Genomic DNA, 26,540 nt, shown 5'->3' with positions numbered 1-26,540 from the left:
GGAGTGTTTTATATAGTATTAATGCTCAGTGAATGTCTATATGCCAATACTGAGCCACGTCTTGTATAATGTAAGAAGCGCAGCCGCATATCCTGTCGTTGATGTTGTGTCAAAATGAGATATGGAACTGTATCTAAGGGAACTGTATCTATATAACCAGCCTTTATACATAGCATTCATTGATTATGAAAAAGCATTTGACTCAGTTGAAACTTCGGCGGTGATGCAGGCATTGCGAAATCAGGGGGCAGACCAGCCGTATGTGAAAGTGCTGGAAGATATATATAGTGGCTGTACAGAAACCATAGTTCTGCATAAAGAAAGTAACAAAATTCCCATAAAGAAAGGTGTTAGGCAAGGATACACGATATCCCCAGTACTATTGACAGCTTGCTTAGAGGAAGTATTCAGAGACTTGGAATGGGTGCAGTTAGGGATAAGGGTAGATGGAGAATACCTCAGTAATCTGCGATTTGCTGATGACATTGCCTTGTTAAGTAACTCGGGGGATGAACTGCAAATGATGATTGATGACCTAGACAGGAAAAGTAGAAATGTAGGCTTAAAAATCAATATGCAGAAGACTGAGGTAATGTTCAGCAGCCTCGTGAAGGAAGAGCAGTTTATGTTAGGTAATGAAGCAATGGAAGTAGTAGGCGAATATGTCTACTTAGGACAGGTATTAGCCGCAGATTCAGACCATGAAAAGGAAATAACAAGAAGAATAAGATTAGGATGGAGCGCATTTGGCAAGCACTCGCAGATTATGACTAGCAGCTTACCGGTATCGCTCAAGAGAGGAAAGTATACAACAGTTGCATCTTACCTGTACTCACCTATGGGGCTGAAACGTGGAGGCTAACCAAGACTGTTCTACTTAAGTTGAGGACAACTCAGAGGGCTATGGAACAAAAAATGGTAGGGGTAACATTAAGAGATAGGAAGCGTGCAGAGTGGGTTAGAGAAATAACACAGGTTACTGACATTCTAGTGGAAATTAAGAAGAAGAAATGGACATGGGCAGGACATGTAGTGCGAAGAGAGAATAACCGATGGTCGCTTAGGGTAACAAACTGGATTCCAAGGGAAGGAAAGCATAGCAAGGGGCGGCAGAAAGTTAGGTGGGCGGATGAGGTTAAGGCGTTCGCAGAGGTCAAGTGGATGCAGCTAGCACAGAACCGGGTTAATTGGAGAAATATGGGAGAGGCCTTCGCCCTGCAGAGGGTATAGTCAGGCTGATGATGATCTAAGTGAGCCAGCCGGGCTTATTCACAAACCCTCGGACGAGATGCGCAGTATGATAGCAACTTTGATGGTAGTTGTTTCTTTTTCTTGCAGCATCCCCAACCCTTTGTTCCGTCTTTATGCTTGTTTATTAAAAAAAAAAAAAAAGGAGCAATAGTAAATGGGATGAGCTTTTCTGACAGTATATTTTAATTTTCTGAGCTCATTTGGGGACTTACTTGTTCGCATGGAGCGAAACGCAGCTCTCAAGGTTGTCCTTTCTTAAGGATGCGCACTATGTTTGCCACATGGTTCCGGATCGGGGATATGGCTTGTAGTCATTCCGGGAGAAGAAACTGTATGCTCATTGTAATGTACGAAGGATCAGTCATGTCGCACATAAATTCTTTACCTCACTTTATCAACAATGGCGGAAAATATCCCGAGAACTGCGCTCAAACTTCCCGTTTCCGAGTATCGCAATCGTTTTTAACTCGATAGAGCTAAATTTCCCGTTCCCGAAAAAAAAATGCGGCGTGTAAGCGGTGAGGAAGCACTACGGTCTTGGTTCTGGCGGTTTCTATATGGCTGCACATTAACGGGACATCGTTTTGTGTGACGTCATTCGTTTTAGACCATTTGTAATATACTTTGAACTTGAGCTTCGCCATTGAAATGGGGGGGGGGGGGGGGGAGGGGAGGGGTCAGAATCAAGGTCTCCAGGACCCTTAGTTGAAAGGTTGAGATATCTATGTGCTATATCTGGGATTAATAATAGAGTTGAACGTTGAGCTAGTTGGTCACACATCTCTTTGAAGAAGGCAGCACAGCAGGTAACAAAATAAAACATAAGAAACACACACAAACACAGGGACAACGCTGCACTGACAACTATATTGACAAGAACCCGCACATCTTCTTTCTTGTCTTTAACACCCCACCGGTTTGCACAGAAATTCTAATTCCGTCTTCAACAAAACCACTAAAGGGATACTGACGCATTCGCCTCCCTAGTCACAGATTGCATATGCTTCATAAATTTCCCTTGCTAACTTATCCTTCATCTTTTTCATAACCTTAACATTATGAAGGTCAGCTGGCTGGAGGAAAGCTATTCCACACGATTTTGCACTGAGCATATGTTGAATGTGTGGTTCTTTCATCTGGTAAAGAATTGCACCAAGAAGTAGCAGTTTGTTCTAGTGCGAAAAAGTCCTGTATTTACTGTAGGTAATATTCAGTTATCTTCTAATGCAACGGAAGTGTTGGCGCATGGGCCTAAGTTCGCTCTTCTCCCTAAGCTTGACGCCGCAGTGAAGTTTGCTATTGTAATACACGTCGCAGAAAAAGCTGATGAAAAAGAGGCCAGCCGAATTGTGGCTGAAGGGATTGACTGTTTGAGAGATGCAAGTTGCAATTTGAACCGGTAATTAAAGAACTGAAGAGCAAGGAAGTTAAGCTGTGCCTTTCGGATAAAGAAGGTTGTTTTGTTGTATCGGATTTATGAATTAAGTAAAGGCTCTGGCAGCCATGAATAAGAACTTTCGAAAAGGGCAACCCAAGGACTTAAAAGCTGATAAGAGAAAGGTTCTACAGATTCTTGAGGAAACTGACCTGAGGCAGCTTTGCCGCATGGTTAAGGACACTAGACATGACACCTTGTCGGTATTCTTGAATGCGAAACCACACAAACCTGGCATACCTTGCTGAGCAATATTGTCAGAGGCACACACGTGGCAGACGCTAGTCTCGGAATACTTGCTCAAGCATCTCGGCCAAGTATATATGGATGATCCCTCTGCGGAGATATCTGAGATCAAGGGATATGATAAGAAGAAACTTTCTGGATTTTCACTCGATATAGAAGATATGTACTATTCTATCCCACAAAAAGGCTTGTTGAAAGAACTACGAGAAACGATTGAAAAGCAGGCTATAGTTTTCCAGAATTCAGCCGGGGTGTTTGTGGATACATTCCTGGAGTTGATTGCAGCCTATCTCAAATCAACTGTTGCATCCCATGATGGAATATGGTATGTACAAGGGAGTGGTGCATGCATAGGTTCGAGAATTGCACCTGCTGTGAGCGATGTGTACCTAGTCGCATGTGACAGAAGGATTCTGACGGCTATGAAAGATAAAGGCAGTGTAAAGGTTGTTCGTTACGTTGACGACATTTTTGTATTGTGTGATTTAGAGAAAGGAAAGACGACTGATCAACTAAAAGACATAGACCTGGGTGTGTTTGAAGAAAGTTGCCCTGATCTTAGATTCACCTGGGAACTTCGAAAGGAAAGTGTTTTGCGCTTCCTAGATTTCAGTCTTGGATTCTTACCAGAACACTCATGTTCGACTAACCAGCCAAGAGCGAACAAGCAGTCTCTTCCGTATACATCCCAGCATTCAAAGACAGTAAAAAGAGGTGTTGCGAAGGCTTCATTGACGTCGGCACTCAACAAATCATGCCACCAACGTGTCAAAACAAGTTTTCTAAGCCAGACTGAGAGGCTTCTGGAGGCAGGGTATCCTGAGTAGCATAATAGAAAGCATTGTCCTGCCGATCAAAAGGAGAATTCTAAAAGAAGACCTTACTTAAAGATTAAGTGGTGAGTGGTACCATATATACATGGCTTCACCCATAATTGAATGAAAATTGATCAAAGACACGGCATCCGGGTTATTCCAACGCCACCAAACAGAGCTAAAGGGATGTGTGTGTGAGTTAACAACCAGGACTTCAACTCTGGATGCAAACCTTCGCACTGGACTAGGTACTCTAAGTGTATTCAGGAGGTTGTTTATCAGATGCCCTTGCATTGTGGAAAGAAATATATTGGACAGACAGGAAGATGCCTCAATGACAGGATTAGAGAGCACGCCATGGCAGTATCGAGAAAGTCTGGCACTAATCTCGCGGTGCAGTACAAAGACTGCGTTGGTTGTAGAGACCAGACATGTGCAGCTGACCTTCATAATGTTAAGGTTATGAAAAAGATGAAGGATGTGATTTCTACGTGGTCATAGGCCACCAACCACCGCGGGTTCGAGCGTCGCGCGAGCCGAAGCCCCGATCAGCCGTCACCGCGCGCGCACTGAAACACTGCAGCGCGCACTCAACCTCCACCGGGAGGAGAGCACTTCGCTGCAAGGACACCAACCTCCAAGTTCACAAAGGAGACGTTTATTGAAACGCCATCCTCCAGCGGCACACACACACACACACACGCACACACATACACATATTTACAAACGCACATACGCATATTTACAAACGCACATACACACACATACGCAGTCACCGTGTCAAGGGAGCGCGCGAGGAGCAAGGCTCCCCTGCGCGCACAAGTGACACGGAGTGCGCGCCGCAAGCACGCAAGGGCGTGCTGTGATCTCTCTCGCAGTGACCAAAGGGTTCCTTTGAGAGAGTGTGGGCAACCACCGCAAGGTACGCCTGTCGCGGATCGTTGGATCACGATCGACAGGCTCGAGCTTCGCTCGCAGGTAAGACCCGGAGCAGACGAACTCGAGTACACACTGGTCTGCGCGGACAAAGGCCGGCAGGCAAGAACTGTTGCGTACGCACCTTGCGATGTCTCGGAGGAGTCTCCCTCTGAGCTCCGCTCGGACAGTCGCGCGAGCGCGTCTGTCGAAGCGATGCCGTGTTCCCGCCAAAAGGCGCCAATGGGAACAGCCACTGGGACGCCAGGGCGGAGCTGTGGCCCGAACGACAGTGACAAGTCGTCCGAGCCTCTCTCCGCCGCCTCAGGCGGGAGAAAGGGAACGAGGAGAACAACTGGGAAGCGGGCGGCGGCCGCGCAAAGGGAAGCCGCAGCAAGCCCGAATCCCACATCCTCCTCTCCTTAATTGCCCTCCTACCCATCAGTGAAAGCACGCGGCAGGTCCCCAGCATGAAGAAAAGAATGCTATCCTCACGCAACCAGTCAACTACACTTCAGTTCCAGCAAGAAAGATCTCGAAAAGACAGACACTCAAGAAAGACAAACATTAGCAAGGCTCACACAAAAAATGAACAAGATGACATGAAGAATAATGTACAAAGTTCCGGAGGCTAAGTAACAACGACTATTTACAGAACACAATCATGTACAGAACACAACTATGTACAGAACTATGTACAAACACAACTATGTACATAAGTTCCAAAGTTCGTCAGTGCAGCTCAGGAAGCCTGCGGTGACTCTCCGCTCGTTGACTTCTGGGTGGCCAAAGTTCATCCTTGGCTACAAACGATCTCCGTCAGTGGTGGTGCAGGTTAGGTGCAGGAGCAGCGAACACGCCGAAGGGGCCCCAGGCGTTGAAAGTCCGTGACTCCGTGGCGATCCAAGGCGCACATGGGAAGACCGCGCGGGGCTTCCTTCCCACCGCGCTCCGCACACGCCGGCAAACACACATGGCGCGACGTCGTCGCCTCCACGCCCAGGCACGCACACGCACAGCCACTCACACACCAAACAAAGGGTGATGCCGACCTTCAGCGGCGAACCTGTCCCGAGCACCTTCGCAACCACGGCGGCCTTGGGTGAAAGGGGCATCGTCCATGTTCCCCGAAACCAAACGGCCCCAACTTCCTTTCCGCACGCACCAGAAAAGCCGCGCGTCGGGGCTGCCTAATGAGCAGCCCTCGCAATTTCAAGAAGAGGAGAGAAGACGCGCTGTACAAAAGAAGGCACTCACTGTACAATATTTACAAGATAAGAAGCAAGATTGGAAACAGAAGAAAGCGAAAAATAGGAAAAGAGACACAAAAACAAAATAAAATACAAAGGCTGGAACTGAGCGAGCTAGAAAAGGTAGAGACCAACCTTGCTTCCGGGTAGGGTTGAACGAGCAAGCTCGCTCGGTGAAACGGTATGCCTTCGGTTGCGGAAAAGGCCCGCCGTCCGGCATCAATCACTAGGTGACCGTCGCCTCACCTTGTACCGGTGCGGGGCACGGCTGCGTTCCACCGCATCGGGTGTGCCTCGGCGCTTGCCTGTGGTGACAATGGGCACCAGCGCAAGCTTGTCAGACCGTTACGCATAGGCCTTCAGGTCTGCAATGTAGGCACGGCTGGCTTTCCCCATAGGGGGATTCTCCAGCAATGAGCCCCTGCTTGTTACTGGGGAAATGCCCCATGAAATCGCAGGTGGCCATCTGCCACGGACGCACACTGTCAGTTGGTTTCGTCATGCCCGGTGGCTTGCCACCCCTCGACTTCTCCATTTGACAGACATGGCAGGAACGGCAACAGCGGAAAATGTCGCGCTTCATGCCGGGCTGTAGTCACCGATTGACTCAGTTTCTTGAAACCTTGGAGTCATTCAGATGACCAGCCAATGGTTTGTCGTGAGAGAAACGCAACAGAGCGCCGCTCAGACATTGGGGAATAGCCACTTCAAATGGTTCATGGACTCATCATCCGTGGCTATGTATTTCAGCGCGAGCCCGTCATGGCCCAGCAAATATGAATCCCCGGGGCACGCCGCGACACACGCTGGCTCGTGCCCCCCTGCGCCCGCTCAATACAAGTAGCGTAACGGCGCTGCGCCCGCTGCAATACAAGCAGCGTAACGGCGCTTCGTCTCCCAGAGACCGTCGCTGACATCGCGACAAAACGGGTCATTCTGCTGGACCGTCGTAGCTCTTCATGGCTGAAAACGATCCCAGTCATCTCAAAGGAGAGCCTGGTTTCGTCCCCCCGCAGGTTCGCAGCAAAACTTCCGCTGGCATCGGCGTCTCAGATGTGCTCACAAAGAGCTTTCACCCTCGCCTGCTTTGCGAAGCGCTGCTTACCCGGATAGCGGAATGGGGAACCCGTCTGCGGGCGTCCCCTCCGTGCCGATCTGCGGCTCGTCCGCTGTTTCGCCCCCTTCGCCCGCCGTCCGTAAAGACGCCGCCGCGGGCGAGTGGGGCACGGGATAGCGCGTCAGCTACCACGTTCGTTCTCCCCTGTAGATACTGCACCGAAAAGTCGAAATGCTGTACCAAGAGAGAATGGCGCGCCAGCCGGCTCGCAAGTTCAAGGAGCCGCATCAGCCAACTGAGCGCGCTGTCGGTCCGGTTTCCAGAGGGAGCCCGGCCGACGCCTCGCCGTTCCCCGAACAGAAATGTCTGCAAGTGGGGTACGGGTGCTGTTGTGCGAAGATGCCGGCAGCGGCGGCGTCGCGCACACTGCTTCCGCAACGGCGTAAAGCTGAAACAGCGGAGGCATATGGTCAACGGTCGCACCGCAGGGTGGGCCGAAGAACCATGTAGCGTGTTTCAGTGCCTTTGCCGAGTGCCGCGCAGGGGGCGGCAGGCATGGCGCATGAGCTTGATCGTCAAGGCGACCGGCTCGGCCGATGTGCTGTCCAACGACTCATGGAGCCAGGGACAATTCACATTGGGCGCCAGTCGTGATTTCTACGTGGTCATAGGCCACCAACCACCGCGGGTTCGAGCGTCGCGCGAGCCGAAGCCCCGATCAGCCGTCACCGCGCGCGCACTGAAACACTGCAGCGCGCACTCAACCTCCACCGGGAGGAGAGCACTTCGCTGCAAGGACACCAACCTCCAAGTTCACAAAGGAGACGTTTATTGAAACGCCATCCTCCAGCGGCACACACACACACACACACGCACACACATACACATATTTACAAACGCACATACGCATATTTACAAACGCACATACACACACATACGCAGTCACCGTGTCAAGGGAGCGCGCGAGGAGCAAGGCTCCCCTGCGCGCACAAGTGACACGGAGTGCGCGCCGCAAGCACGCAAGGGCGTGCTGTGATCTCTCTCGCAGTGACCAAAGGGTTCCTTTGAGAGAGTGTGGGCAACCACCGCAAGGTACGCCTGTCGCGGATCGTTGGATCACGATCGACAGGCTCGAGCTTCGCTCGCAGGTAAGACCCGGAGCAGACGAACTCGAGTACACACTGGTCTGCGCGGACAAAGGCCGGCAGGCAAGAACTGTTGCGTACGCACCTTGCGATGTCTCGGAGGAGTCTCCCTCTGAGCTCCGCTCGGACAGTCGCGCGAGCGCGTCTGTCGAAGCGATGCCGTGTTCCCGCCAAAAGGCGCCAATGGGAACAGCCACTGGGACGCCAGGGCGGAGCTGTGGCCCGAACGACAGTGACAAGTCGTCCGAGCCTCTCTCCGCCGCCTCAGGCGGGAGAAAGGGAACGAGGAGAACAACTGGGAAGCGGGCGGCGGCCGCGCAAAGGGAAGCCGCAGCAAGCCCGAATCCCACAAGGATAAGCTAGCAAGGGAAGTTTATGAAGCATATGCAATCTGTGACTCGAAAGACCAATGTGTTGGTAAGCCTTCAGTGGTTTCGTTGAAGTAGAATTAGAATTTCTGCACGCTGAAGTCGTTCCTTATGAGTTGACAATATTTCTGCTTCCTCGTAAAGGGGCTCACATTTTTTCTTGCACAACGGCTTACACTCCGGCTTACAGTACGGCTTACAATCTTGACATCCCTGGCAATGGTCAACCAAATACGAGGACTTTGACCCTGATAGCGATTTTTCGTGTTCCTTTAGCCGTACATTTAAACAACGTCCTGTCTGACGTATGTAGGTCTTTCCACAGGAAACTGGCAGCTCGTATACCACCCCCGTTTTGCAAGGAATGAACCCTGAAGCATGGCATATTTTAGATCTTTCCTTATTTTTGTTTTGTCCGTTCCGATTAGCCATCATTCTGCCTACTAAGCCACACACTTTCTTGAGCTTGTTTGGAGCGGAAAAGATTACCTTTACACCATAGCGCTTGGCCACGTTGCTGAGATTGTGTGAAAGTCGATGCTTGTCTGGTATCACCACCTTTTTCTTTTTTGCCATATCGTCAGATGACTTCTTTGGTGCGTTACCTTTTACCCAGCGGATAAGTTTATCACATGCGAACCTGATTGCGCTGTCCGGATAACCTGATGTCTTTATTCTATTCACCTGTTTATGAAAGCTTTTCACCATGTCGTGGATGCAAGATTTTACCAGGACTGAACGCAGACAAGAAACAACAATTCCGTTTTTTACAACTTTCGAGTGGCCTGAGGCGTTATGTAGTAAGGGTTTGATTGATCTCGGATGATAGCGCCAGCAAACATGACTGTGGTTGAAGGATATCAGCAAATCTAAAAACTGCAATTTGTCTCCGGTTGGCAACTCAAAAGTAAAATCGAGACCTTTCCCACATTCTCGGAAGACCTTTAAAATGTTCACAACGCTGTTTGTGAAGCGTGCACCTTCCACAAACACTAGGTAATCATCCACATATCTAAATACACGGGAACACATGCCATTTAGATTTTCTTCAAGACATCTGTCCACGCTACAGAGAAAGATGTCTGTGAGAACAGGTGCCACACATGAGCGAATACATACACCGGACTTTGGCCTCTTGGTCTCACATGGCTGGTTAGGTGAACTCAACAAGGTACAGAAATGGCTGAGTAGCGGTTATCTTAACAACCCTTTACGACCAAGGCAGTCCACAACTTTGTTGCCTATGAAACGTGTGTATGAAGTCATCCATGGTAAAAGTGTAGAGATAACTGCTGTGCTGATATATGAGACAAGGCATCAGTAGGGAATCTGCCCTCGAACTTTTGAAGGGTGGATTTTGAATCTGTTCGGATCTGAACAGATCGATCCGGTAAAGCATGCAGATCAGCTCGAATTATCCGCGAAAATCTGAACGGTGCTCTGTTTTAAAACGTTGAAGAATTGAGAGCACGTTACTGCCGAAGGAGAATGATGGCTTAGAGCCCACGTGAGGAGTACTGACCGTACAGTCCTGTGCGGAACCTTTGCATGGAGTTAGACCAGCTGCACTGAAGGCACGCATGTAAGTTCGTATGGTGTGAATAAAGCGGGGCTTCGTATTTACGTGTGGTGAATGATGCTAATGAATATGTGTAGGGCAAATAGGCATAATTTAAAAGAAGAAAAATTAGGGGGACTCTTAATCTTCGGCGTTAAGGGTATGACGCTGTAGCGTTTCACACATGCACGGACGTTGTTTTTTCCCCTTTTTAGTTCTTGAAATCTTACTTTCTTTTTCTTTTTGTTTATATTTTTTTTTTTTTTGGCGCGCCGATACCCAGCATCCACAAACATTGGCTTCCCATTCTGAGCAGTTTAACGTTTTTGGACGCATCATTCATTGTTTTCGATTATTCGAATGAATCAATTGATCGCGTACAAACTCTAAATTTTCTTAATTAGCCTAATTTCATTCTAAGCACTCTGATACCTTTTTCACTGCCTTTTTCGATTTTCCCCTAGTTCAATTTATGCATTAACCAATAATAACAATTATTTTATGAACTCGTCATCACCTACCACGCACCAATCATTCATGAGCCACCAGATCCAGAAATTACTACGGTACAATTTTTTACACATAATTTCCGACACGCGGTGAAGGCTGTTTTTAGACCAAATGAGCTGGAGAAGCTCTCGCTTAATACACGATAGGTATGAGAGCACGCACATAAAAGCGATTGACATTGTCACGCCATAGCCTTAAAGGCGGAGTTTAGCTTCTATTTTGTTTCCAGCGGTTCTTCGTCGTCTGCCCCACTCAAGTGATTCACCGATGGGTGTCGATCTCATATATCCTGATGTTATAATAGTAGTTTGCAGGTGTATTAACAACTGATTTAGAAGAAAATTTGCATGGGCGTACAAAAGTAAGATCGACGTTCCCCGCCTCCAAATTGTGTTCTCTGAAGCGGAGATATACGCTAGAATTAATAAGAAATCAGGAGTTAGATGAGCCATATTTGAAAGCACCAAAGCTAATCTATAGTGGCTGCACAGCAACAATATAGGCCTCCGTTAAGAAAGGTGCTGGCCAATCCGACACGATTTTCCCAGTACTATACATAGCTTGCTTAGCGAAAGTATAGTATTCAGAGATTAGAGCAGTTCGGGACAAGTGTTGATGGAGATACCTCCCTATTTGAATTGCTGATCACATTGCCCTGCTATATAGCTCAGATGATGAACTGCGAGGAATGATTAATGACGTAGCCAAAATGAAAAAGAAAGATAGGATCAAAAATTGGTATATAAATAAACAAACTCAGCATAGTTTCTGACTTCACTTCGCAGGCGTTTCTTGGAAAGAAAATAGTTTCAAAAATTCCTGGGCGTGATTTACTATAAGCAACTGAGCTGGAATGCCCGCGTTGTGAACTTATAGGGTATTGCAAGCTACCTAGGCGTCACTAACAAATATAAAAATATTTTACCCGTGAGGCTTAAAAACAATGATATACCACTCACTAATAGAATTCCTTCTAAAATATTGTTTGCGTGTCTGCAGTACCTCGAACCTGCATCCTTTGCATCCCAGCCGAGCGCTTTAACCAACTACGCCACGCCCGGGACTTCTTTTCTTGCATGGAAGTACTTGAAGCCTGATCTAACCAGGTCGCTGGGATCGTGAAACACACATTCACAATTCTCCTGGTCTACAGTGAGGATGATAGCGATGAAAACGACTCTTCAATTAGTGATAATGACAATTATGACATTAGTAATCATAATGACGGTGAATTTAGTTGATAATAAAAGGAAACGTAATGCCCGTGTGGACTAGCAACGCTTAAGCTTTCGCATTTTTGCAGTGTTGATCCCACAGGGGGCTCTCTGACTTTTTTTTTTTACCTCAACGTACTGTATTTGTTTACAAGTAAATAGAAGTACACCTTAATTTTCTAAATAGGATTTTCATTAAACACGATCCACACTCCCTCAGATATACACAATACGCCACTCCTCGCGTCAGAAGTAAGTACGGTGTGCAGATGACCTCGCATGCTGTTTCGGATTTAATTCATGAACTCCCATTTTTATACGCATTATCTCAGTGTTTCAAAACATTTCGCTCATTTTAGAAACGGTATTATACTTTATCTTCTTTCAGCTATTTGTATATAACACGTTTTTGTTAGTTCCACTTGCTAGTTACGTTATGTTTCATGTGGTACATTGTGTTTTATGCTGCAATTGATGCACTGGTCTGATCTCTAATTTTGTACTGATGTATGTTGTTTTAGGCATTGCCCTCTTGTGCCGCTACTATAAACATATACCTGTACATACGGGTTTTGCATAGAGCCCGGACCATAATTAAAAAAAAAATTGATTTCAATATGTTGAAAGCTACGGTAAATTTGAACAGCCTTGGAAAATGACATCATTTTACAGTAGGCAGTGAAGTGGTAGGCGAATACGTCTACTTAGCACAGGTAGAAACAGCAAATCCAGACCATGAAATAAAATTGGCGTGAAGCGCATTTGAGAAGTACTCGCAAATCAGGACTAGCAGGAAAGCATGTATTCACCTATCGGGCTGATACGTTTAGGGCAAAGAAAAGGATCTATTTACGTTTGGACAACGCACATAGATATGGAACAGAAAACGGTAGGTGTAACGTTAAAGAATACGAAGCGTGTAGCATGGGTCAGCGAACCAGAGTTAGAAAGGAAGGCAAGCGTAACGGGTGGAGGTTTGTAAGTTTTCAGGGGTGAAGTGGGGTTGCAGCTGGCACACTGCCGGGCCTTCGTTAAATGGAGAGGTAATGGCGGCTGAAAAAAGTTAGGGATCAATGGCTGTGAACGATGCCTGCTGCAGCGTGGGGTTCGCTTTGTTGTAGGGTAGTTCACTGGTTTCAGATGTAGAAGCAGAGTCTGTGAAGAATCTCACGACATGTTCTTATTGTTAACTATTCACCGAACCTTACTGTTTATCTATTTCCACACAGGCCCAGGGTTGAAAAACTACGACGTGGAGTGCGTTAATCAAACATGAAAAGAGCGTATCAGGTGATGAAGCGAGATCAGGCTGAATGGATGGACTAGAATGGAAGCTCATTACGTTCCAATACAGCAAAGCGATTCTAATCTAACGGAAGTAAATAAATAGGACTTTCGTGTACTCTATATTCTGATACTGGAAAAACAGGCAATACACGCGAAAGATGATGTATGGAGACTCGACGCCACTGAGGTTATGCTGACAGCCTGACTTCGGTCACAAAGGATGAAAAGTAGTGAATATTTGAGAACAATTTTCGCTTTATGAAAAAGGGGTGGAGTTACACAGCCGGCACCGAAGATGCGTACTCAAATTGCGACTTCACTAGCGTTAAGCTTCAACCCAGCATGTGAGGTCACTTTAAGAGTGCAGAGTTTGTGATATATTTGTTCATCAGTTAAGTCGTTCAGTCGTGTCCGACTCTTTGTGAACCAATGGACCATGTCGCGCCACGCTTTCCGGTCTCTCACAATCCTCCTAACATCACATAACGTCATCTGCAGTACCTCGAGGATGCCATCTAACCATCGCGTTCGCTGCCTACCCCTTGTCCGGCGACCCTCAACCTTTCCCAACATCAAATCTTTCTCCAGCGACTCCTCTCTTCCCATCAGATGACCAAAGTAGCTGAGCTTTAACTTTAGAATTTGACCCTCCAATGAGCAGTCAGGGTTTATGGTCGACAATATCGACTGATTTGATCTTCTGGCAGTCCAAGGAACTCTCAAGAGTCTTCGCCAGCACCTCAATTCAAACGCGCCAATTCTTCATAGTCCAACTCTCGCGTCCATACATCACAATTGGAAAGACCATAGCACGAGTTATACGGATCTTGGTTGGCAGACTAATGTCTCTGCTCTTTATTAGGCGGTCAAGGCTAATCATTGCTCTCTTTCCCAGAAGCAGGCGTCTCCTAATTTCATGGCTGCAGTCTCCTTCCGAAATAATCTTGGAGCCCAAGAAGAGAAAATCTGTCACAGCTTCCACTTCTTGTCCCTTGATGCTCCAGGACTTGATAGGGCACGACGCCATGATCTTTGTCTTTTTAATGCTCAGTTTAAGCCCAAACTTCTCACTCTCTTCTTGTACGCGCATCAGAAGTCTCTTGAGTTCCACTTCACTTTCTGCCATTAAAGTGGTATCATATCTAAGGTTGTTGATACGTTTTTAGGCAATCTTCACTCCAGCTGAAGACTCGTCCAGACCGGCCTTTCTCATGATGCACTCTGCATATAGGTTAAATGTGTTAACGAAGTGATTAAGGAATATGTCCCACGTTACGGTATCTATGTGGCTGCGTTTACGCAAGGATGCAGCAATACATTGCTTGCTGCTGCACTCTTCACGTATGAGTTGCAAGACATGATGACTAGTGCTTATCTCGTGCACTCATCTAGGATCTTCCCTTGCTATTATGACCAGTGTAATGCAGCATGTGGAAACCCTGCAGCTGATGAAAGGCGTCGCTTGTTTATGACAGCTGGTTAGTCGTGGGGTATAATTACTGTTGTAAAAACGTCTGCGTGCTCCGTACGCTTCATACCTTGTGCTGAAGCTTATATATAGGATATGATATAGGGAATTCGTTTGCTGGTGTGCCTTTTCGTCGCCTTCTCAGGAGTCACCGTAACGTTCGCCAGTGCTTAGTTTACTGTCGCCGAGGTATAGTTGTTATCCTGGTGGTATTTCAGTGTGCCTCCTCTCACGGTGGAGAATGCTTACAATGCTGGAAGCAGAGACTGGCAGAAGGGAGCGAAAACTGGAACGGAAGTAGGTTGAGGCCATAAACGAGAATGCCAAGCCGGGACATCTATTCAGCGTGAGGGGGGGGGGGGGGGGGGGGGGGGACAACAAGGAGAACGATCAGCGAATAGAAAATATAAGAGCTGTAGGCCGGTAACTTAGATGGACCCTTCTGGCATTAGGGCACGTGACATCACGTCTAGCTCATCTGTCTTCCTTCCGTTCAGGGGCGACTATGTGCAGAGTATAGTAGGCATCGGCTCTTTCGTGTAGTTGCATGGCTACAGGAAGCACGTTGAAACAAAAAATACTGGTAGGATTTGAGGGTATAGAAGTTGCGCAGCCGTGACACTGGCGAACGTTACGGTGACTCCTGAGAAGGCGACGAAAAGGCAAACCAACAAATGCATTTTCTATATTCCATCCTATATATAGGCTTCAGCACACGGTATGAAGCGTACGGAGCACGCAGACCTTCGGTGTGTGATGTGTCTGCTCCTTCCTGTACGCACCTTCACGTGATAGCTGCGAAACGTAGAAAAAAAAAACCGCGACGCCTGGTCTCCCGTATACCGCCGAGGGCAGCAACGGGCATCCGCCCTTTGGATGCCCGGGGGACAGCGAGAAGAGGTGCTGTGCTAAAAGCACAGAAACCTCCCCTTGTCCTCCACACTCCGCGGCCGAGCGTACAGCCGGACGTCATGTCGTCCGGAACGACCCATGTTCAAACCCCAGCGTCCGCAGCGCGCAGACCCGCGGATTTGCGGTGCCGGCGCAGGGATTCGAACTCGGGTCCCCGGAAGTGCGAGCTCAGCACTTTACCCACTCGGCCACGGAGCGGCTCGATTGCTGGCTGAATACGGCGGTGCTGATGCGTGAGAACGAGAACTGCGCTTGCGCAATGGGGATAATATGTTATCGAAACGAAGCGAGGAGGAATAAGATAGTTTCGCCCGTTCGCTTTCAGCGTTCCTTCTTCTTTTCCTGCGCCGTCGCTGTATTGGACTGGGCGATGAGATGTTTTGTGTGTTATTTGCTAGAAGGACTACGCGAAGCTTCGTGCATGCGATGTTACGTGTTGCTTTCGTTTCGATGGTGTCACTTTCGTTACCTTGGTTGCGTCGGTTACTGACCGACTGAGAGTGCATGCGAAGTTACGTGTTTGTTTGGTTTCGATCGTGTCACTTTGGTTGCGTCGGTTACTGACTGACTGGGAGTGCATGCGATGTTACGTGTTTCTTTGGTTACTTTAGTTGCGTCGGTTACTGACTGACTGACTGGGAGTGCATGCGATGTTACGTGTTTCTTTGGTTACTTTAGTTGCGTCGGTTACTGACTGACTGACTGGGAGTGCATGCGATGTTACGTGTTTCTTTGGTTACTTTAGTTGCGTCGGTTACTCACTGACTGACTGACTGGGAGTGCATGCGATGTTACGTGTTTCTTTGGTTACTTTCGTTGCGTCGGTTACTGACTGACTGACTGACTGGGAGTGCATGCGATGTTACGTGTTTCTTTGGTTACTTTCGTTGCGTCGGTTACTGACTGACTGACTGACTGGGAGTGCATGCGATGTTACGTGTTTCTTTGGTTACTTTCGTTGCGTCGGTTACTGACTGACTGGGAGTGCATGCGATGTTACGTGTTTCTTTGGTTACTTTCGTTGCGTCAGTTACTGACTGACTGACTGGGAGTGCATGCGATGTTACGTGTTTCTTTGGTTACTTTCGTTGCGTCGGTTACTGACTGACTGACTGGGAGTGCATGCGATGTTACGTGTTTCTTTCGTTACTTTCGTTGCGTCGGTTACTGACTGACTGGGAGTGCATGCGATGTTACGTGTTTCGTTGGTTACTTTCGTTGCGTCGGTTACTGACTGACTGGGAGTGCATGCGATGTTACGTGTTTCTTTAGTTACTTTCGTTGCGTCGGTTACTGACTGACTGACTGGGAGTGCATGCGATGTTACGTGTTTCTTTAGTTACTTTCGTTGCGTCGGTTACTGACTGACTGACTGACTGGGAGTGAATGCGATGTTACGTGTTTCTTTAGTTACTTTCGTTGCGTCGGTTACTGACTGACTGGGAGTGCATGCGATGTTACGTGTTCCTTTGGTTACTTTCGTTGCGTCGGTTACTGACTGACTGACTGGGAGTGCATGCGATGTTACGTGTTTCTTTGGTTTCGATCGTGTCACTTTCGTTACTTTCATTGCGTCGGTTACTGACTGACTGGGAGTGCATGCGATGTTACGTGTTTCTTTGGTTTCGATCGTGTCACTTTAGTTACTTTCGTTGCGTCGGTTACTGACTGACTGACTGGGAGTGCATGCGATGTTACGTGTTTCTTTGGTTTCGATCGTGTCACTTTGGTTACTTTCGTTGCGTCGGTTACTGACTGACTGACTGGGAGTGCATGCGATGTTACGTGTTTCTTTGGTTTCGATCGTGTCACTGTGGTTTCTTTCGTTTCGTCGGTTACTGACTGACTGGGAGTGCATGCGATGTTCCGTGTTTCTTTAGTTTCGATCGTGTCACTGTGGTTTCTTCCCTTGCGTCGGTTACTGACTGACTGACTGGGAGTGCATGCGATGTTACGTGTTTCTTTAGTTTCGATCGTGTCACTGTGGTTTCTTTCGTTGCGTCGGTTACTGACTGACTGACTGACTGGGAGTGCATGCGATGTTACGTGTTTCTTTGGTTACTTTCGTTGCGTCGGTTACTGACTGACTGACTGACTGGGAGTGCATGCGATGTTACGTGTTTCTTTGGTTACTTTCGTTGCGTCGGTTACTGACTGACTGGGAGTGCATGCGATGTTACGTGTTTCTTTGGTTACTTTCGTTGCGTCGGTTACTGACTGACTTACTGACTGGGAGTGCATGCGATGTTACGTGTTTCTTTGGTTACTTTCGTTGCGTCGGTTACTGACTGACTGGGAGTGCATGCGATGTTACGTGTTTCGTTGGTTACTTTCGTTGCGTCGGTTACTGACTGACTGGGAGTGCATGCGATGTTACGTGTTTCTTTAGTTACTTTCGTTGCGTCGGTTACTGACTGACTGACTGGGAGTGCATGCGATGTTACGTGTTTCTTTAGTTACTTTCGTTGCGTCGGTTACTGACTGACTGACTGGGAGTGCATGCGATGTTACGTGTTTCTTTAGTTACTTTCGTTGCGTCGGTTACTGACTGACTGGGAGTGCATGCGATGTTACGTGTTTCGTTGGTTACTTTCGTTGCGTCGGTTACTGACTGACTGGGAGTGCATGCGATGTTACGTGTTTCTTTAGTTTCGATCGTGTCACTTTGGTTACTTTCGTTGCGTCGGTTACTGACTGACTGGGAGTGCATGCGATGTTACGTGTTTCTTTAGTTTCGATCGTGTCACTTTGGTTACTTTCATTGCGTCGGTTACTGACTGACTGGGAGTGCATGCGATGTTACGTGCTTCTTTAGTTTCGATCGTGTCACTGTCGTTACTTTCGTTGCGTCGGTTACTGACTGACTGACTGGGAGTGCATGCGATGTTACGTGTTTCTTTGGTTTCGATCGTGTCAATTTCGTTACTTTCGTTGCGTCGGTTACTGACCGACTGACTGGGAGTGCATGCGATGTTACGTGTTCCTTTGGTTACTTTCGTTGCGTCGGTTACTGACTGACTGACTGGGAGTGCATGCGATGTTACGTGTTTCTTTGGTTTCGATCGTGTCACTTTCGTTACTTTCATTGCGTCGGTTACTGACTGACTGACTGGGAGTGCATGCGATGTTACGTGTTTCTTTGGTTTCGATCGTGTCACTTTGGTTACTTTCGTTGCGTCGGTTACTGACTGACTGACTTGGAGTGCATGCGATGTTACGTGTTTCTTTGGTTTCGATCGTGTCACTTTGGTTACTTTCGTTGCGTCGGTTACTGACTGACTGACTGGGAGTGCATGCGATGTTACGTGTTTCTTTGGTTTCGATCGTGTCACTTTGGTTACTTTCGTTGCGTCGGTTACTGACTGACTGACTGGGAGTGCATGCGATGTTACGTGTTTCTTTGGTTTCGATCGTGTCACTTTGGTTACTTTCGTTGCGTCGGTTACTGACTGACTGACTGGGAGTGCATGCGATGTTACGTGTTTCTTTGGTTTCGATCGTGTCACTTTTGTTACTTTCGTTGCGTCGGTTACTGACTGACTGACTGGGAGTGCATGCGATGTTACGTGTTTCTTTGGTTTCGATCGTGTCACTTTCGTTACTTTCGTTGCGTCGGTTACTGACTGACTGGGAGTGCATGCGATGTTACGTGTTTCTTTCGTTTCGATCGTGTCACTTTTGTTACTTTCGTTGCGTCGGTTACTGACTGACTGGGAGTGCATGCGATGTTACGTGGTTCTTTCGTTTCGATCGTGTCACTTTGGTTACTTTCGTTCCGTCGGTTACTGACTGACTGGGAGTGCATGCGATGTTACGTGTTTCTTTCGTTTCGATCGTGTCACTTTAGTTACTTTCGTTGCGTCGGTTACTGACTGACGGACTGACTGACTAGGAGTGCATGCGATGTTACGTGTTTCTTTCGTTTCGATCGTGTCACTGTGGTTTCTTTCGTTTCGTCGGTTACTGACTGACTGGGAGTGCATGCGATGTTACGTGTTTCTTTAGTTTCGATCGTGTCACTGTGGTTGCTTTCGTTGCGTCGGTTACTGACTGACTGACTGACTGACTGACTGGGAGTGCATGCGATGTTACGTGTTTCTTTGGTTTCGATCGTGTCACTTTGGTTGCTTTCGTTGCGTCGGTTACTGACTGACTGACTGACTGACTGGGAGTGCATGCGATGTTACGTGTTTCTGTGATTTCGATCGTGTCACTTGGGTTACTTTCGTTGCGTCGGTTACTGACTGACTGACTGACTGGGATTGCATGCGATGTTACGTGTTTCTGTGATTTCGATCGTGTCACTTTGGTTACTTTCGTTGCGTCGGTTACTGACTGACTGACTGGGAGTGCATGCGATGTTACGTGTTTCTTTGGTTTCGATCGTGTCACTGTGGTTTCTTTCGTTTCGTCGGTTACTGACTGACTGGGAGTGCATGCGATGTTCCGTGTTTCTTTAGTTTCGATCGTGTCACTGTGGTTTCTTCCCTTGCGTCGGTTACTGACTGACTGACTGGGAGTGCATGCGATGTTACGTGTTTCTTTAGTTTCGATCGTGTCACTGTGGTTTCTTTCGTTGCGTCGGTTACTGACTGACTGACTGACTGGGAGTGCATGCGATGTTACGTGTTTCTTTGGTTACTTTCGTTGCGTCGGTTACTGACTGACTGACTGACTGGGAGTGCATGCGATGTTACGTGTTTCTTTGGTTACTTTCGTTGCGTCGGTTACTGACTGACTGGGAGTGCATGCGATGTTACGTGTTTCTTTGGTTACTTTCGTTGCGTCGGTTACTGACTGACTTACTGACTGGGAGTGCATGCGATGTTACGTGTTTCTTTGGTTACTTTCGTTGCGTCGGTTACTGACTGACTGGGAGTGCATGCGATGTTACGTGTTTCTTTAGTTTCGATCGTGTCACTTTGGTTACTTTCGTTGCGTCGGTTACTGACTGACTGGGAGTGCATGCGATGTTACGTGTTTCTTTAGTTTCGATCGTGTCACTTTGGTTACTTTCATTGCGTCGGTTACTGACTGACTGGGAGTGCATGCGATGTTACGTGCTTCTTTAGTTTCGATCGTGTCACTGTCGTTACTTTCGTTGCGTCGGTTACTGACTGACTGACTGGGAGTGCATGCGATGTTACGTGTTTCTTTGGTTTCGATCGTGTCAATTTCGTTACTTTCGTTGCGTCGGTTACTGACCGACTGACTGGGAGTGCATGCGATGTTACGTGTTCCTTTGGTTACTTTCGTTGCGTCGGTTACTGACTGACTGACTGGGAGTGCATGCGATGTTACGTGTTTCTTTGGTTTCGATCGTGTCACTTTCGTTACTTTCATTGCGTCGGTTACTGACTGACTGACTGGGAGTGCATGCGATGTTACGTGTTTCTTTGGTTTCGATCGTGTCACTTTGGTTACTTTCGTTGCGTCGGTTACTGACTGACTGACTTGGAGTGCATGCGATGTTACGTGTTTCTTTGGTTTCGATCGTGTCACTTTGGTTACTTTCGTTGCGTCGGTTACTGACTGACTGACTGGGAGTGCATGCGATGTTACGTGTTTCTTTGGTTTCGATCGTGTCACTTTGGTTACTTTCGTTGCGTCGGTTACTGACTGACTGACTGGGAGTGCATGCGATGTTACGTGTTTCTTTGGTTTCGATCGTGTCACTTTGGTTACTTTCGTTGCGTCGGTTACTGACTGACTGACTGGGAGTGCATGCGATGTTACGTGTTTCTTTGGTTTCGATCGTGTCACTTTGGTTACTTTCGTTGCGTCGGTTACTGACTGACTGACTGGGAGTGCATGCGATGTTACGTGTTTCTTTGGTTTCGATCGTGTCACTTTTGTTACTTTCGTTGCGTCGGTTACTGACTGACTGACTGGGAGTGCATGCGATGTTACGTGTTTCTTTGGTTTCGATCGTGTCACTTTCGTTACTTTCGTTGCGTCGGTTACTGACTGACTGGGAGTGCATGCGATGTTACGTGTTTCTTTCGTTTCGATCGTGTCACTTTTGTTACTTTCGTTGCGTCGGTTACTGACTGACTGGGAGTGCATGCGATGTTACGTGGTTCTTTCGTTTCGATCGTGTCACTTTGGTTACTTTCGTTCCGTCGGTTACTGACTGACTGGGAGTGCATGCGATGTTACGTGTTTCTTTCGTTTCGATCGTGTCACTTTAGTTACTTTCGTTGCGTCGGTTACTGACTGACGGACTGACTGACTAGGAGTGCATGCGATGTTACGTGTTTCTTTCGTTTCGATCGTGTCACTGTGGTTTCTTTCGTTTCGTCGGTTACTGACTGACTGGGAGTGCATGCGATGTTACGTGTTTCTTTAGTTTCGATCGTGTCACTGTGGTTGCTTTCGTTGCGTCGGTTACTGACTGACTGACTGACTGACTGACTGGGAGTGCATGCGATGTTACGTGTTTCTTTGGTTTCGATCGTGTCACTTTGGTTGCTTTCGTTGCGTCGGTTACTGACTGACTGACTGACTGACTGGGAGTGCATGCGATGTTACGTGTTTCTGTGATTTCGATCGTGTCACTTGGGTTACTTTCGTTGCGTCGGTTACTGACTGACTGACTGACTGGGATTGCATGCGATGTTACGTGTTTCTGTGATTTCGATCGTGTCACTTTGGTTACTTTCGTTGCGTCGGTTACTGACTGACTGACTGACTGACTGACTGGGATTGCATGCGATGTTACGTGTTTCTGTGATTTCGATCGTGTCACTTTGGTTACTTTCGTTGCGTCGGTTACTGACTGACTGACTGGGAGTGCATGCGATGTTACGTGTTTCTTTGGTTTCGATCGTGTCACTTTGGTTACTTTCGTTGCGTCGGTTACTGACTGACTGACTGGGAGTGCATGCGATGTTACGTGTTTCTTTGGTTTCGATCGTGTCACTTTGGTTATTTTCGTTGCGTCGGTTACTGACTGACTGACTGACTCGGAGTGCATGCGATGTTACGTGTTTCTTTGGTTACTTTCGTTGCGTCGGTTACTGACTGACTGACTGACTGACTGGGAGTGCATGCGATGTTACGTGTTTCTTTGGTTTCGATCGTGTCACTTTCGTTACTTTCGTTGCGTCGGTTACTGACTACCTGACTGACTCGGAGTGCATTCGATGTTACGTGTTTCTTTGGTTACTTTCGTTGCGTCGGTTACTGACTACCTGACTGACTGGAAGTGCATTCGATGTTACGTGTTTCTTTGGTTTCGATCGTGTCACTTTGGTTACTTTCGTTGCGTCGGTTACTGACTGACTGACTGGGAGTGCATGCGATGTTACGGGTTTCTTTGGTTTCGATCGTGTCACTTTGGTTACTTTCGTTGCGTCGGTTACTGACTGACTGACTGGGAGTGCATGCGATGTTACGGGTTTCTTTGGTTTCGATCGTGTCACTTTGGTTACTTTCGTTGCGTCGGTTACTGACTGACTGACTGGGAGTGCATGCGATGTTACGGGTTTCTTTGGTTTCGATCGTGTCACTTTGGTTACTTTCGTTGCGTCGGTTACTGACTGACTGACTGGGAGTGCATGCGATGTTACGGGTTTCTTTGGTTTCGATCGTGTCACTTTGGTTACTTTCGTTGCGTCGGTTACTGACTGACTGACTGGGAGTGCATGCGATGTTACGTGTTTCTTTGGTTTCGATCGTGTCACTTTGGTTACTTTCGTTGCGTCGGTTACTGACTGACTGACTTCGAGTGCATGCGATGTTACGTGGTTCTTTGGTTACTTTAGTTACGTCGGTTACTGACTGACTGACTTCGAGTGCATGCGATGTTACGTGGTTCTTTGGTTACTTTAGTTACGTCGGTTACTGACTGACTGACTGACTTCGAGTGCATGCGATGTTACGTGGTTCTTTGGTTACTTTAGTTACGTCGGTTACTGACTGACTGACTTCGAGTGCATGCGATGTTACGTGGTTCTTTGGTTACTTTAGTTACGTCGGTTACTGACTGACTGACTGACTTGGAGTGCATGCGATGTTACGTGGTTCTTTGGTTACTTTAGTTACGTCGGTTACTGACTGACTTGGAGTGCATGCGATGTTACGTGGTTCTTTGGTTACTTTAGTTACGTCGGTTACTGACTGACTGACTGACTTGAAGTGCATGCGATGTTACGTGGTTCTTCGGTTACTTTAGTTGCGTCGGTTACTGACTGACTGACCGACTGACTGACTGGGAGTGCATGCGATGTTACGTGTCTCTTTCGTTTCGATCGTGTCAGTTTGGTTACTGTAGTTGCGTCGGTTATTCACTGACTGACTGACTTGAGTGCATGCGATGTTACGTGTTTCTTTGGTTTCGATCTTCTCAGTTTGGTTGCTTCAGTTCCGTCGGTTACTGACTGACTGACTGAGAGTGCATGCGATGTTACGTGTCACTTTCGTTGCGTCGTTTACTGACTCAGAGTGCATGCGATGTTCCGTGTCACTTTCGTTGCGTCGGTTACTGACTCACAGTGCATGCGATGTTACGTGTCTGTTTGGTTGCGTCGGTTACTGACTCACAGTGCATGCGATGTTGCGTGTTTCTTTCGTTTCGATCGTGTCACTTTGGTTGCGTCGGTTACTGGCTGGCTGACTGGGAGTGCATGCGATGTTACGTGTTTCTTTGGTTACTTTAGTTGCGTCGGTTACTGACTCACTGGGAGTGCATGCGATGTTACGTGTTTCTTTAGTTTCGATCGTGTCACTTTCGTTACTTACATGTATACATCGTATAATTCGTATACATCGCATGTCCGTGGTGTAATCGACACCACTGAAACACATCCCATGTCACTGGTGTAACGGTCGCAATTCGTATACATCGCATGTCTCTGGTGTAATCGACACCATTGAAACACATCCCATGTCACTGGTGTAACGGTCGCAATTCGTATACATCGCATGTCACTGGTGTAATCGACACCATTGAAACACATCCAATGTCACTGGTGTAACGGTCGCAATTCGTATACATCGCATGTCACTGGTGTAATCGACACCATTGAAACACATCCCATGTCACTGGTGTAACGGTCGCAATTCGTATACATCGCATCTCACTGGTGTTATGTACACAATTCATATACATCGGATGTCACTGGTGTAATGGTCGCAATTCATATACATCGCATGTCACTCGTGCATTCGACACCATTGAAACACTTCCGATGTCACTGGTGTAATGGTCACAATTCATATACATCGGATGTCACTCGTGTGATCGACACCATTGAAACACATCGCATGTCACTGTGTTATCGATACCATTGAAACATATCTATATGAATTCATATGTATATGAATTGTGACCATTACACCAGTGACATGCCATGTCACTGGTGTAATCGACACCATTGACACACACACACTGGTGTAATGGTCACAATTCATATACATCGCATGCCAGTGGTCTAATGTACACAATTTATACACATCGCATGTCACTCATGTAATGTACACAATTTATATCCATCGCATGCACTCTCGTAACGTAAAATGTGTAAAAGGACGACATGGATAACCGCAACTTACCAATGAGTGATTATAATGAATGAGATTGGATCATCATAACTACGAAGTGCCCAATACGTCAATTGAGAACTTCAATGGTCGCCAATTCTGTCAATAAAGATGCCAAACAAGCAAACACGAGTGAGCTTGCGTCGAAATCTGCGCGCGTGTACGATGACGTATTCTTTTGAGTACGTCGTCGTACTCACAAGAGTACGTATACGTACTCTTTTGAGTTGGAAAGAATCGCCCTTGGCAGCCCATATACAGTCATTCTTCGTTTATATAAGCGAGGCCTCTTCGAAAACGTGGAAGCAAAATGTGACCTCTGAAATGATGTCGCATTCAGATCAGACTAGAAGTCGTGATTGTTTATTGAATGACAAGTGGTATAAATACACTATATCATGAGTCAGTGAAATATGAGATGTAATGTGCACAAAAATAGAGTCTATATGTCAATCAAAGTCATGACCATGGCCAATTGCTACAGTACAGACACTCCAGGAGCCCAGCCAGCGCACATGTATTCGCATTTCTCCGGTGCTCTCATACATTTCGTGTAGTGTTCAGCACCCCGCTATACAGAAAATTTAATGTCGACAGTGTCGCTGGTGCAAACGGAAAATCACGGATATGCCTCTTGCAGGTGGGATGGCCGGGCACGGTGTGCACGGCCGGACGTGCGACAGCTCGAGATCGCCACACTCTCGGGTGGCACTTCTGAGACAAGAGTCGAGCAACCCAGGACACTTCGATCTGGACCCACAGAAGTTTCGCAGGATCCTCACAGCTTGCATAAAGCTTCTCTTTATTTTTCTATATTGTGGTCCCTTGCGACCGTATGCTGAAGAGTGTGTATATTATAAGAAGTTAAAGGACTGTTAATGAACTGCCAGTGCTATAAATAAATTAAACGAAGAAATGTTTGACCCTTTCCAGCATTGAAATACTGTTCATACTTTTTTTCTGAATTAGTTTGTGTAATGACACTGCGTGCATGTTTGTGTTGTAACTTTTGCGTCGTTTTCCACGGTGTGTTTTTTTCTCTGCTATAATGTATAGCGCAGAATGTATTGCCACTTGTCTGATGCAATGTGAATGTGAACAAAAAGGGGGCTCCAGCTTCCGAGCTTGTAGCCCGGTCTCTTACTCTATTATAGCGAAAATACAAAGCTGATTCATTGATTGATTGGAGTGAGTAGCACAGTGCATGCACACCAGCCGCAGATTCGACTTTTGTCTCGTACCCTCAAAGGTGGCGCTACTTGTTTTTCACTTTTTGGGAGTCCGTCAAACAAAGACAAAATGAAGTGAATCCTCCCCCACCCAGCGTATCTATTTTAGGGAGAATGCTTCCTTCATTGGCATCTTTTTGTAATTGTCACTAACCGTACGAAAATATGCCAGAAAAAAAGTAACTGCTAGTCACCAGTTTCAGATTGTTTAGTGTGCTCGCACTATTTTTCATAGTCTCCAGCTTCTGTGGTCACCACGTGCAATGCACTCCCATCTCTGCACAATGGATACAGGACACACCGCTATTGCGCTATTGCACTAGGACAAAAAAAAAAA

At 47.2% G+C, this 26,540-nt stretch overlaps 1 long non-coding RNA gene across 1 annotated transcript in view; it reads left to right on the top strand.

Moving 5' to 3' along the window:
* LOC146182503 (uncharacterized) overlaps nt 1-25,877 on the top strand; it is a 58,238-nt gene extending 32,361 nt beyond the window's left edge. Inside the window, exon 5 of the long non-coding RNA XR_014700064.1 lies at nt 25,615-25,877. This is a non-coding gene — a long non-coding RNA (uncharacterized LOC146182503). The remainder of the gene's footprint in view (nt 1-25,614) is intronic.
* Nucleotides 25,878-26,540: the final 663 nt, after the last annotated feature.

The sequence above is a fragment of the Amblyomma maculatum genome, chromosome 8 (assembly GCF_055883805.1).
Source record: "Amblyomma maculatum isolate TAMU_Amacu chromosome 8, ASM5588380v1, whole genome shotgun sequence".
Classification (NCBI taxonomy): Eukaryota; Metazoa; Arthropoda; class Arachnida; order Ixodida; family Ixodidae; genus Amblyomma; species Amblyomma maculatum.
Note: the sequence above shows the minus strand (reverse complement) of the source record. Positions and strands in the feature narration are given on the sequence as shown.